We start from the raw sequence: 13,136 nt of genomic DNA, 5'->3' as shown, positions 1-13,136 counted from the left end.
CAGTGTTGGGACCACGCTGTACATGTTATACATTAACAGTCTGGACAAAGGGTGTGAGTGGGTACAAAAACTAGTTTTACAAGAGCCCAGGATGAAATGCTTGTCATATGAGAAGCAGGTGAAGTCTCTGGGTCTGTACTTGATGAAGTTTCAGAGGAGGCGGTGGCAAGATCTCATTCAAACCTACAGAATACTAAGGGGCCTGGATGGAGTGGACGGGAGGGGGGGGAATGCTTTCACGAGGCAGAGAGACTAGGGGCCAAGGGCACAGCTTCAGAGTGAAGGAACGACCCTTTAGAATGGAGACCTGGAGGAATTTATTCAGCCAGAGGGTGATGAATCTGTGGAACGGTACCTGCTGTAGGGAGGTTTATAGAAGAGGGTGGCATTTACTCAGATAAGGCTACAAGAACTGGAGAAGGCTATGGAGATGATAAGTTGGATGGAGATACTTGAGGAGCATACATTGAAAGGGTGGGTGATAGTGATGGGAGAATGTTACACAGATAGTGACTCTTGTAGGAACTGGATTGGGAGAGTCACAAGCATTGGACTGGGTTCTACTCATCGGGAGTAATGCAGGGACCTGACAAGACTACTCAGATAGGGAGGATTGTGGGCTGTCCACATGTTGAGTGGGTTTCAGGTTACACCAAAAAGGAGGGATGTTGGAACTGTCAGAGTTTACAGATACTGGGAGGTTTAATTGTTACAGGGATATTTTTAGTATCAGTAATATAGAATGCAGAGGGAGAATTTAGATTTTATTAGATTCCCTACATTATGGAAATGGCACTTCAACGCAACAAGTCCACACCAACTCTCCAAAGAGTAATCCACCCAGACCCATTTCCCTCTGAATGATGCACCTAATGCTATGGGTAGTTTTGAATGGCCAATTCACCTGACCTGCACATCTTTGGACTGTGGGAGGAAACCGGTGCACCTGGAGGAAACCCATGCAGACACAGAGAGAATGTGCGAACTCCATACAGTCACTCAAGGCTGGAATAGAACCTGGGTCTCTGCTGCTGTGAGGCAGCAGTGCTCACCACTGAATCCCCATGCCACCCTAAACTGCAGAGCTACACAAAGAGAGGGTGTTTGCAGGGAGGAACGCACAGAGATGGGGCGTGTTGACGCCGCTGGAAAAGGGTCTGGAGTTATTTACACAGATAAGAAGGTCGGTAGGCATGGGAGATGGTTACAGAGGTCGTGTGGTGCTGTAGGCCTGCAGAAGGTTACAGTGATATCATGTTCACTTGGGGCTTGAGGAAGGTATACAGGTGGGTATTTTGGTCCTGGCTGGAGGATTTTACAGAGACAGGATGGACTGCAATTATTGTGGGAAACTTCAAAAATAGAGATTATTGTACTGACTGCAGGATGAGATTATTGAGATGGGCATGTTATCGAGACTGGAGCAATTTACAAATAGGGAGAGTCGTCAGCATTGGAGTAGGTTTCAAATATACAGCAGGATAATGGGAGGGGTGGAGGTTACAGAAATAAGAACTTTTCTGGGAATTACAATCATTCAAGACACTGGTGCAGATGAGTTGGACCAAAAGGTGTGTTTCCTTGCTGTATGACTCTATCACATGACAAGTGACCGTGCGAGAGGGGGAACAGGGAGCAGTAGGATTCTAGGTTTCAATACCACTTTTTTCCCTCCGTTGTCCTGATCCTCACTAAGACAGTGCAGGCCTGGATTGGTAACTGTGACCTTCCTATATTGTCAGAGGAAGGCTCAGAACTGCAGAGATGAAAGTAAACAAGAGAGTGGGATTTGGGCCTGGGACCTTCATGCTCTGTGTTTACACTTCAACACTGTATCTGTGTCATGTCTTCCAGACCAAACTGCGATCGCTTAAATTCGCTCTGTTCTGCTCACTGTGAGTGATCTTACCTCACTGCAGGATTTATTGAAGACTCCAGATCTCACTCTCCTCTGGCTGACCAACTGTGTTCAATGAGATGATGGATGAAACACCCAGCAATTGTGAAGCTTGTTGAGACAGGACCTTCCTGAGTACCTGCAGGAGACAGAGAAAAAGACGGAATGGGAAATTAGAGTGATGCAGTGAGGGTTAAAGAAGGAGAATGGCACTGAGTCCCACAGAGATCTGGAATATCCCAGTCTCCATCCCTGGCCTGTGCTGCCCATCTCTCTGGAGTGGAGAATTCTGTTGGCTCAGGATCTGGAGTAGCTGCAAAAGGTGCAGTCACTGGCAGCAATTAAACCCACACAGTGACAGATACCACACGGAGAGAGACGATGTGATATCACCAGAGTGCAGGAAGGTATCAAGATCAAACCACAGTCAAGAAGAAGGGGGTTTGATTCATAGCACACTGGGATCAGTGGGGCAGGCGATGGCCTAGTGTTACTCTCACTAGCCTGTTCATCCAAAATTTAATGCTGGGTGGCAGGGATACCCATCTGAATGCTCAATATCGTTTCAGGAAGGAAATCTATGATAGACATCTGGCCTGACCTACATATGACTCCAGAACCAGAGCAATGGAGTTGACTCTAAACTACCCTCTGTAATGTTCTAGCAAGGCACTCAGCTCAAGGGCAGCTCGGGAGTGGGCATGAAATGCTGGCCTGCCAGAGACAGCAACATCCCACGAGTGAATTAAAAACAACCCAGCTGGGAGCAGTGTCCTGGCCAGTCATGTCGGTATGTTTATGGACAGGGCTTTAAACTGACAGAGAGGATGCAGGGACAGGGTTCAGGTAAAAGGAGCTTTCCAAATCCAAAGAGAAAATGTGAGGCATCAGAACAGCATGGGAATGTGACTGAAGACAAGCAGGAAGGAACAGGAAGGGACAGAGTTTAACTAAAACTACATCAGCAAATCGGTTAGTGACAGGACATTATGGGAAAGTGTAAATTATGATGTTTTTATTTGAAATTGCCAAAGTATCTGCAATAAGGTAATAGACTTGTCACACAGAGATAAATGGGATTTAGTCAGTAGAGAGATGTGGTTACAGGGTGGAACGTAACTATTCAACGGTACACAATCTTGTGGGATGTCAGGCAGAATTGGAGTACCCTGATGGGTAACCCTGACAGTAATCAATAACAAAGGCATTACTGCGAAAGCATGTGGTATCAGATGATGTGGCTGAATCAGCCTTAATGTGAATTCTGGGTCCCATGTGTCACAAACACAAGCAGAAGGACTTTTTTTTGGGCTGCCTAGCAGCATTCCATTGCTCATCCCGGCATTAAACAGGAATTCATTGGAATTTGTAACAAAGGCATTATGATAACTTTGGGAGACTTCAATCTTTGCATGATCTGGGACAGTCACACTGGCAAGAGTGATATTATCTGAGCTCCTCTTTGAATGTTTTTGTCAGAGTTTCTTTGAATAACATATTGTGCAGATGGCTAGGGATATCATGATCTCAGATTGACCGTTGAGTGATGAAGCTGAGTTAAGGAGTGATGTAACACAGAGATCCTCCAGGAGATTGCAATATAGTGGAATTCAAAGAGATTATTAAGTTTTCAAGTGACCATAAAGCACACCCGAGCATCAGATCCAAAGCCAATTACATGAGTTTGAGAGGAGAACTGACCAAGATAAACAGGGGAAACAGACTGAAATGTCAGGCTGTAAATGAATAGTGGAAAACAATTACAGTCAGAGAGTGATAGAGATGTACAGCAGAGAAACAGAAGCCTCGGTCCAATTCGTCCACGCCGACCAGACATCATAACCATTCTAGTTCCATTTACCGGCACTTATCCCACTAAACCCTTCCTATTCATATACCCATCCAGATGCCTGTTAAATGCTGTAATTGTACCAGACTGGACCACTTCCTCTGGCAGTTGATTCCGTACACACTGCACCCTCTGTGTGAAAAAGTTGTCCCTTAAGTCCCTTTCAAATCTTTCACCTCTCCGTCCTGAACTTATGCCCTCTAGTTCTGGACTCCCCAACCCCAGGAAAACAACCTTGTCTGTTTATCCTATCCAGGCCCCTCCTGACTTTATAAATCTCTATAAGCTCATCCCTCAGCCTCTGACACTCCAGGGAAAACAGCCCCCGTCGATTCAGCCTCTCCTTGTAGCTCAGATCCTCCAACCCTGGCAACATCCTTGTAAATCTTTACTGAACCCTTTCAGATTTTACACCATCCTTCCGATAGGAATGAGACCAGAGTTGCATGCAATATTCCAACAGTGGTCTCACCAATGTCCTGAACAGATGCAAGATGACCTCCTAACTCTTATACTCGATACTCTGACCAATAAAGGAAAGCATACCAAACGCCTTCTTCACTATCCTATGTACCTGCGACTCCACTATCAAGGAACTATGAGCCTGCACTCCAAGGTCTCTTTGTTCAGCAACACACCCTAAGACCTTACCATTAATTGCATAATTGTGAGGATTTACTTTTCCAAAATGAAGTACCTCACATTTATCTGAATTAAACTCCATCAGCCATTCCTCACTCCATTGACTGATCCTGATAAACAGGAGACAGTGAGGTCTGCAGATGCTGGAGATCAGAGTGGAGAGTGCATTTGCTGGAAAAATACAGCAGGTCAGGCAGCATCCGAAGAGCAGGAAAATCGACGTTTCAGGCTGGAGCCCTTCACCAGGAATGAGGCTGGAACCCTCGGGAGTGGAGAGATAAATGGGAGGGGGTTGGGGTGAAGGTGGCTCAGACTGCAATAGGTGGTTGGAGATGGGGGTAAGAGGGTTAGCTCAGAGAGAAGGGTGGAACGGATAGGTGGGAAGGAAGATTGACAGGTGGGTCAGGTCATAGGGTGGTGCTGAGCTGGAAGGTTGGAACAGAAGGAAGGGGAAATGAGGAAACTGATGAAGTTCACATTGATGCCATAGGTTTGAGAGGTCCCAAGTAAGAAGACAAGGTGTTCTTCTCCTCCACGTGTCGGGTAATGAGGGAGTGGCGATGGAGGAAAATACAAATTAGGGAGAGTTTAAGATTGAAGGATTCTGCAGAAAAGTTTTACAGGGTTAATGCAGGATTCTTGATTGAGGAGTAACAGAAAAATCTTAGGGTAAAGGTCCAGAGATACTTCAAATTTGCCACCCAGGCTGTTAGGGTTGTTAAGAAAGTCAATTGTGTGTCGGCTTTCGTTTGCAGGGGGCTTGAGTTTAAGAGCTGTGAGGTTATGCTGCAGCTTGATACAGTCTGTGGTTAGACCACAATTGGAATAATGTGTTCTGTTCTGGTTGCCTCATTACAGGAAAAAATGTGTAAGTTTTGGAGAGGGTGCAGAGGAGATTTATCAGGATTCTCCTGGATTGGAGGGCAGGTCTAACGAAGAAAGGTTGAGGGAGCCAAGGCTTTTCTGTTTGGAATGAAAAAGGATGAGAAGTGACTTGGCAGAGGTGTACGAGAAGATGAGAGGCATACATACGGTGGGTGGCCCAAAATGTTTCCCATTGCCAAAATGGCTATAACTAGGAGGCAAAATTGTAAGGTAATTGGAGGAAGGTTGAGGGGAGATGTCAGAGGTAGCTTCTTCACACAGAGTGTGCTGGATGAGTGGAGTGTGGTTGGTAGAGTCAGATACATTAGGGACATTTAAGTAACTTTTGGATAGGCACATGACTGATAGCAAAATGAATTTCTCAAAATGGAGACCTGTGGCCAGTGGTGTTCCACAGGGATTCATGCAGGGACCACTGTTGCTTGTGATACATATCAATGATTTGGAGGAAGATAACAGTTCCTTGATTAGTAAGTTTGCAGATGACACTAAGATTGGTGGAGTAGCAGACAGTGAAGGGGAATGTCAGATAATACAGCAGAATATAGATAGATTAGAGAGGTGGGCAGAGAAATGGCAGATGGAGTTCAATCCGGGCAAATGCGAGGTGATGCATTTTGGAAGATCGAACTCAAAAGTGAATTATACAGTAAATGAAAAGGTCCTTGGGAAAATTAAGATTTGGGTATTCAGGTCCATTGTTCCTTGAAGGTGGTAACACAGGTCAGTAAAGTGGTCAAGGTGGCATACGGCATGCTTTCCTTCATTGGACGTGGTATTGAGTACAGCAGTTGGCAGGTCATGTTACAGTTGTATAGGACTTTGGTATAGAATATTATGTACGGTTCTGGTCCTCACATTACCGAAAGGATGTGCATGCTTTGGAGACGGTGCAGAGGAGGTTCACCAGGATGTTGCCTGGTATAGAGGGCGCTAGCAATAAGGAGAGATTGAGTAGTTTTGGATTATTTTCATTAGAAAGACGGAGGTTGACTGGGGACCTGATTGCGGTCTGCGAAATCATGGGATGTATAGTCAAGGTGGATTGCAAGAAGCATTTTTTTTCACCAGAGTGCGAAACTCAATTACTCGGGGACACGAGTTCACAGTGACAGGGGAAAGGTTAAGGGCAGATCTGCATGGAAAGATCTTTACGCAGAGAGTGATGGGGACCTGGAACACTTTGCCAGCGGAGGAGGTACAGGCAGGAATTATAACGTCAGTTAAGATGTATCCAGACAGATACATGAATGGGCAGGGAGCAGATCCTCACAAAATAGGGGACGGGTTTAGACAGAGAATCTGGATCAGCGGAGGCTTAGCGGGCTGAAGAGCCTGTTCCTGGGCTGTGATTTTCTTTGTTCTTTCAATGGCCTGCAGGTTAGATTGATCTAATAGTAGGATAAAACATTGACACAACACTGAGGGCTGTAAGGCTGTACTTTGCTGGACTGTTCTGTGTTTTAAATAGGGAGGGTTACAATGACAGGAAGAGGTTTCAGGAGGCTGGATAGGATAGGATCTGAATGAATAGATACATTAGGAAGGGTTTACTAGGATTGTCGGAGGTAACAGAGACAACAACGGTCTGATCTGGAGAAGACGATCCGAACTGGGAGGGTTGTGGGGACTGGAGGTGGTTTCACAGGGAGCACATAGAACCACAGGGTGTTACAGAAATGTGGAGAGCTCTATGGTCTACATGTGTTCATGAAGATGGAGAGGTTGGGAGGGATGGAGCAGTTTACAGGGAGAAGGGTGTTCGTAGGATGGAGTGGTTTATACAGACAGGGAGGATTTTCGGTGAATGGAGCAGATGACAGAGATAAAGTGGTTGTATAAACTGGAGGACCAAACAGAGATATGGAGGGTAGTCGTGACTGAAGATGTTTGTAGATATAGGAAGTTTTACTTTTTCAGATTATTTAATTATGAAGGTTGTGGAGTCTGACAGATTTTCCAGAAGGGCAGTAATTTTGGTTGGAGACAGTTTCACAGATAAGGGAGCATTAGTAACCATCTCCAGAATGGTCAAAATGTAAAGGGTTGTAGGGGAGAGTGACATTTACACAGGTAGGGGTGTAAGAGCTGGAGAAGGTTATGGAGATGAGTAAATGGATGGAGATACAGGAGGGGTGTTAGCGATGGGATGATGTTACACAGAGAGTGAGACTTGTCAGAACTGGATCGGGAGAATCACAGGCTTTCAGTGGGTTATATAGATCGGGAGTGCTGCAGGGACCTGAGAGGATTGTTGTGTCTCCACCGAGTGATCGTGTCTTTAGGAATGGAAGAGGTTACGTAGATACAGAAACATTGAAGACAATGTGTGCAGCCTTCTTTTTCTTGAAGAGAGCCTCAATATCCCCCATCAGCCAGGGATCCCTAAACCTGCCAGCTTTTCCCTTCACTCTAACAGGGACATATTGGATTCTTGAGATCACACTTTTAAAAGCCTCCCATTTGCCAGTCATTCCTTTTCCTTCAAACAGACCACCCAGTGGATGGGAGCATGATGTGGAGGAGCTGGTGAAAGCTGGGATGGACAACGTTAAAAATCACACAACACCAGCTTATAGTCCAGCGGGTTTATTTGGAAGCACTGGGTTTCATAGTGCTGCACCTTCATCAGGTGGTTGTCGAGCACAATAATCAGGCACAGAATGTATAGCAACAGGATTGCAGTGTCATGGAATGTAATACCAAACAAATTTAGTTGAAGTTTTCATCTTTCAGAATGATCACCTGGACTTCGAAAGCTGGTGCTTTGACTTGAAACAGAAGGGCACCAGTATCCCTGGGTGGAGATTTGCTTGTCTTACCCTGGGGGGCTTAAACTAGTTTGGCAGGTGTTTGGACTCTGAGTAAGAGGGGTACCATCAACCAGTCAGGGGAAAATACATCAACCATCGACAGCAAGTTTCCTATCCTGGATATCCGGGGCACAGTATAGGGAGGGAAAAGACTTCTGGTTTAAAGGGCATTTATTTCAACACATGAGGCCTGACTGGTAAGGCAGCCGAGCTCAGAGCATGGATTAGCTCTGGGGACTGGAATATTATAGCCATAACAGAAACATGGTTGAGAGAAGGGCAGGACTGGCAGCTCAGTGTTCCAGGACACACAAGCTACAGGCGTGACAGAAGGACAAGTACGTGAGGAGGGGCAGCTCCCTTATTGATAAGGGAGGACATAACAACCATGCTTAGAGAGGATACTCTATCGGGGTGATCAAATGAGGTCATATGGTTAGAAGTTATAAACAAAAAGGGGATGGTCAATCTGTTGGGATGGTATTCTAGACCCCCAAATAGCCAGCGATTATGAGAGGAGCAGATGAGGAGAGAGGTTGCAGGAACCTATAGAAATAATAGAATAGTATTGGTTGGAGATTTTAAACTTCTCCTGTATTGACTGGACCACCCAGAGTGTAAAAGTCCTGTATGGGGTAGAATTTGTCAAATGTGTAATGTTAAAGTGATACAGTGAGAATTCATGGCCAGTGTGGTCCTGACAAGGGAATAGTAAAGGCAGCAAGTCCAGCGAATATTGGTTAAGTGATATTGTGAGTTTGATAAACAAAATACAGTGCAATAAACTCAGGTGAAGCCATTCGAAAGTATAGAGTGTGCAAGGGGGCTCCTTAAAAAATGAAGGAGAAACAATGGTCATTCAACACCCTTGGTAGATAATGTTAAGGAAAAGCCACAAGGAATTTTAGCAGTACAGTTAGAGTAAGAGAGTTACTGGGGAAAGTGTGGGGCCTGTTAGAAACCAAAGGGACAATCTGTACATGGAGCCAGAGGAAGTAGGTAACGTCTTCAATGAATACTTCCCATCTGTATTCACACAGGAGCAAGGCATTAAAGCCAGAGATTTCAGTTGGGATGGTGAGATTCTCAAACATATTAAGATCAATAAGGAGGAGGTATTAAATGTTTCCAAAGTAATAAAAGTGGATAAACCCCCAGTGCCCAATGAAATGTATCCCAGGCTGCTATGGGAGGTAAGGGAGAAGATTGCTGGGGCCCTTATGGATATATTTAATACTTTGCTGGCCACAGGTAAAGTGCTGAATGACTGGAGGATCGCTAATGTGGTTCCTTTGTTCAAGAAGGGCAGCAGGGATAGGCCAGGTAATTACAGAGCAGATAGTCTGACAGCAGGGGGAGGGAAAGTATTGGGAACAATTGTGAGGGACAGAATGAATCAAAATTTGAAAGGCAGAGATCGATTAGGGATACTTATCGTAGATTTGGTAGAGTAAGATCCTTTCCCAAATCCAGCTGAGATTTTTATTTGAAATTACAATTGAGGATTTTGGTGAGGGCTGTGTAGATGATGTGGGTTACATGGAGTTCATTACATCATTTGACGAGGTCCCATATAGAAGGCTGGTCCAACAGACCAATGGGATCCAAGGCAATTTGGCAAACAAGATCCACAAGTAGTGGAGGGCTGTTTTTACGATTGAAATTCTTTCACCAACGGGTGTACCACAGGGATCTGTGCGGGAGCCGTTGCTGATTATTATATACATTAATAACTCTGATGTGAAAGCAGAAGGTATCATTAGTAGGTTTGCAAATGACATGAAAGGTGATGGTGTTGTCCATAGTGAGGTGGATGGTGCCAGGCTGCAGTCTGAAGGTAGAGGCTGGGACAGAATTTCAAGACAGGAACTTAAGTAGAAACATCAGGAAAGAGCACAGCAGACATTGAGGGAAAACTGATTGATTAAAGTACATTTATTTCGAAATAAAAGGCCTAACAATTAAGGCAAATGAAGTCGGCACATGGATGAGAACATGGGACTGGAATACCATAGATATGGCAGAAACACAGCTGAGAGTGGAACAGGACTGGGAGGTCAATGTTCCAGGGTACAGATTCCATAGGGAGGATAGAACAGGAGGTGAGAGAGGAGGGGGTGGAGTTTTTGATCAGTGAAATATCACTGCAGCACTTACAGAGGATATTCCTTGGGAACGTCCATTGAAGCTATAATAGTGCAATTGAGAAATGGGAATGGGCCATCAGTTTGATATGACTGTACTACAGGCCCCCAACAGTCAGCGAGAGTTTGAGCAGCAAATATGTCGGGAGGTCTCAGATGTCTGTAAAAATGATAGGGTTAGAATGGTCAGGGATTTTAACTTTCCAAACCTAGTCTGGGACTGCTAGAGTGCTCCGAGCTTGAATGGGTGGAATTTGTTAGGTATGTACAAGAAAAATGTCTCAGTCAGAATGTAAATGGTTGGACTGCAGGAAGGGGTCAAACCTGACCTCCCCTTGGGGAACAAGGTAGGGAAAGGGACTGAGGCATTAGTGGTGCAACACTTTGGCAAAGTGAGCACAATTGTATTAGTTTGAAAATAGCGATGGAAAAGCATAACCCTGGTCCACAAGTTAAAGAGCTGAAAATGTATTGCTGAAAAACGCAGCACATTCCTGAAGAAGAGCTCATGCCCGAAACGTCGATTCTCCTGCTCCTTGGATGCTGCCTGACTTGCTGCGCTTTTCCAGCAACACATTTTCAGCTCTGATCTCCAGTATCTGCAATCCTCACTTTCTCCACAAGTTAAAGATCGAAATTCATCTTGCCGCAATCCAGAAAGTATTAGTGAAGAGCTTTTGGCAATTGATTGTGGAGGCTATTTGCAGGTAAAGGGGTGTCAAGCAGGGGGAAGCTTTCAAAAGAGCAATAAAATGAGAGTTCAGGGACACCATATTTCTGTTAGTGTGAAGGACAATGCTGACACAAGTGAGGGTGACACTGGATGACTGGAGGTATTGAGGCTCTGGTCAACAAAAAGGGGACACGTGTCACATATAGGCAGCTGGATTAAGGGAATCCATTGAAGAACAGAGCGGGTCGAGTAATTCACTTAAGAGGGAAATCAGGAAGGCACAAAGGGGACCACAAAAAGCATTGGCAGAGCAGGCTGAGGAAAATCCAAAGAGATTCTTCAAATATATTCTTCAGGAGATTAACTAGGGGAAGAATGTAGCTCCTTGATGACGAATGGGGCCATCCAAGTGTGGAAACACAGGAGATAGGTGAGACCTGAACAAAACTTTCATGTTTCAACTTAACTTGGAGAAATACTGGGGAAGACAGGGAATAAGGAACAGTGACGTCTTCAAAAGACTCCACTTAACAGAACAGAAGGTACTGAAGGTTCTAAAATGCATATAATGTGGACAAATCCTTGGGAACTAATCAAGTATATCCCAGGGTATTGCGGGAAGCACAGGAAGAAATTGTGGGGTCCCATAAAGAGATATTTCTATCACTGATAGCCATGGGTGATGAGCTAGAAGCCTGGGGGGTGGCTAAGGTTGTGCCAGTGTTTAGGAAAGGCTGCAAGGGAAAGTCAGGGACATCAACACCAATTAGTTTGATGTCAGCGATGCAGACGTTGTTGGAAGCGATTCTGCAGGACAGGAGTTACATGCATTTGCAATGACGAGGATTGATTAGAGATAATCAGCACAGCTTTGGAACGCTGCATAGAATTCTGATCATCCTGATCTGGGAAGCATTTCCTGAAACTGCAAATGGAGCAAAGATTGACGAAGGTGTTCCTGATACTGGAGGGTTTGACAGAAACGGAGAGGCTGGATAAGCTGGAAAGCAACATGGGGGAATGAGATAGATTTGGCAGATAAGTTTACATAGAATGCGAAATATTTTCTACAGTACACAAGTACAAAAAAGCAACTGGAGAGACACTAGGGCTCCTCAATGATCAGTGAGGCCATCCAAGTTTCGAACCACAAGAGATGGGAGACAGTGTAAATGGGCGTTTCATGTCAGAACGTACTGTGGACAAAGACAAGGGAACAAAGGGAAAGAAACAGTGATGGCTTGTAAAGCGTCCCCATTACAGAAGAGGTGGTGCTGGAGGTCTTAGAACACAAAGGTAGAGAAAGCCCTAGGTCCTGAACAAGTGTATACCAGAACATTGTGGCAAAGTAGTAGCAGGGATGCGAGCAGAAATATTTACATCATTGTCCTTCACATTTCCACTGGGTGTAGGTGGCTGAGGGGTGACCTTATAAAGGTTTATAAAACCATAATGGGTACAAGTAGCCAACGTCTTCACCCCAGGGTAGTGGAGTCCATAACTAGATGGGATTGAACTGCAGAAGGATAAGGTGTTAGCAATTCTAGTAAGTGAAAAAAAAAGGTCCCCTGGGCCAGATGGGATTTATTCTTGGCTTCTCTGGGAGGCCAGTAAGGAGATTGCTGAGCCTTTGGCTTTGATCTTTATGTCGTCATTGCCTTCAGGAATAGTGTCAGAAGGCTGGACCACTGCAAATGTTGTCCCCTTGTCCAAGAAGGGGAATAGAGACAACCCTGGATAATTATAGAGCTGTGAGCCTTACTTCGATTCTGGGCAAAGTGTTGGAAAGGCTTGTAAAGGCTAGCATTTATAAACATTTGGAGATGTCTGGAGATGAATACGTTGATGAGGGATAGTTGGCACGGTTTTGTGAAGGGTAGCTCATGCCTCACAAACCTTGTTGACTTCTTTGAGGTGATCAAACAGGTGGATGTGGGTAAAGCAGAACTTGGTAGTGCAGATGAGCAGAGAGATTACTGTGTCCATGTACATAGATCGCTGAAAGTTGACACCCAGTTTGATAGGATTGTTAAGAAGGCATTCACCATGTGAGCTTTTATTGGTACAGGGATTGAGTTTCGGAACCATGAGGTAATGCTGCAGCTGTACAGAGCTCTGGTGCGGCTGCATTTGGAGTGTTGCCTATGGTCCAGGTCACCGCATTAGAAGAAGGGTGTTAAAATATTTGGAAAGGGTTCTGAGGAGTTTTACTACGATGTTACCTGGTACGGAG

At 45.0% G+C, this 13,136-nt stretch overlaps 1 long non-coding RNA gene across 1 annotated transcript in view; it reads right to left on the bottom strand.

The window, feature by feature from the left end:
• Positions 1-1,915: 1,915 nt before the first annotated feature.
• Positions 1,916-13,136, bottom strand: part of LOC132825280 (uncharacterized) — a 30,751-nt gene continuing 19,530 nt past the window's right edge. Inside the window, exon 3 of the long non-coding RNA XR_009645768.1 lies at positions 1,916-2,036. This is a non-coding gene — a long non-coding RNA (uncharacterized LOC132825280). The remainder of the gene's footprint in view (positions 2,037-13,136) is intronic.

This window comes from Hemiscyllium ocellatum, chromosome 20 (genome assembly GCF_020745735.1).
Source record: "Hemiscyllium ocellatum isolate sHemOce1 chromosome 20, sHemOce1.pat.X.cur, whole genome shotgun sequence".
Lineage (NCBI taxonomy): Eukaryota > Metazoa > Chordata > Chondrichthyes > Orectolobiformes > Hemiscylliidae > Hemiscyllium > Hemiscyllium ocellatum.
Note: the sequence above shows the minus strand (reverse complement) of the source record. Positions and strands in the feature narration are given on the sequence as shown.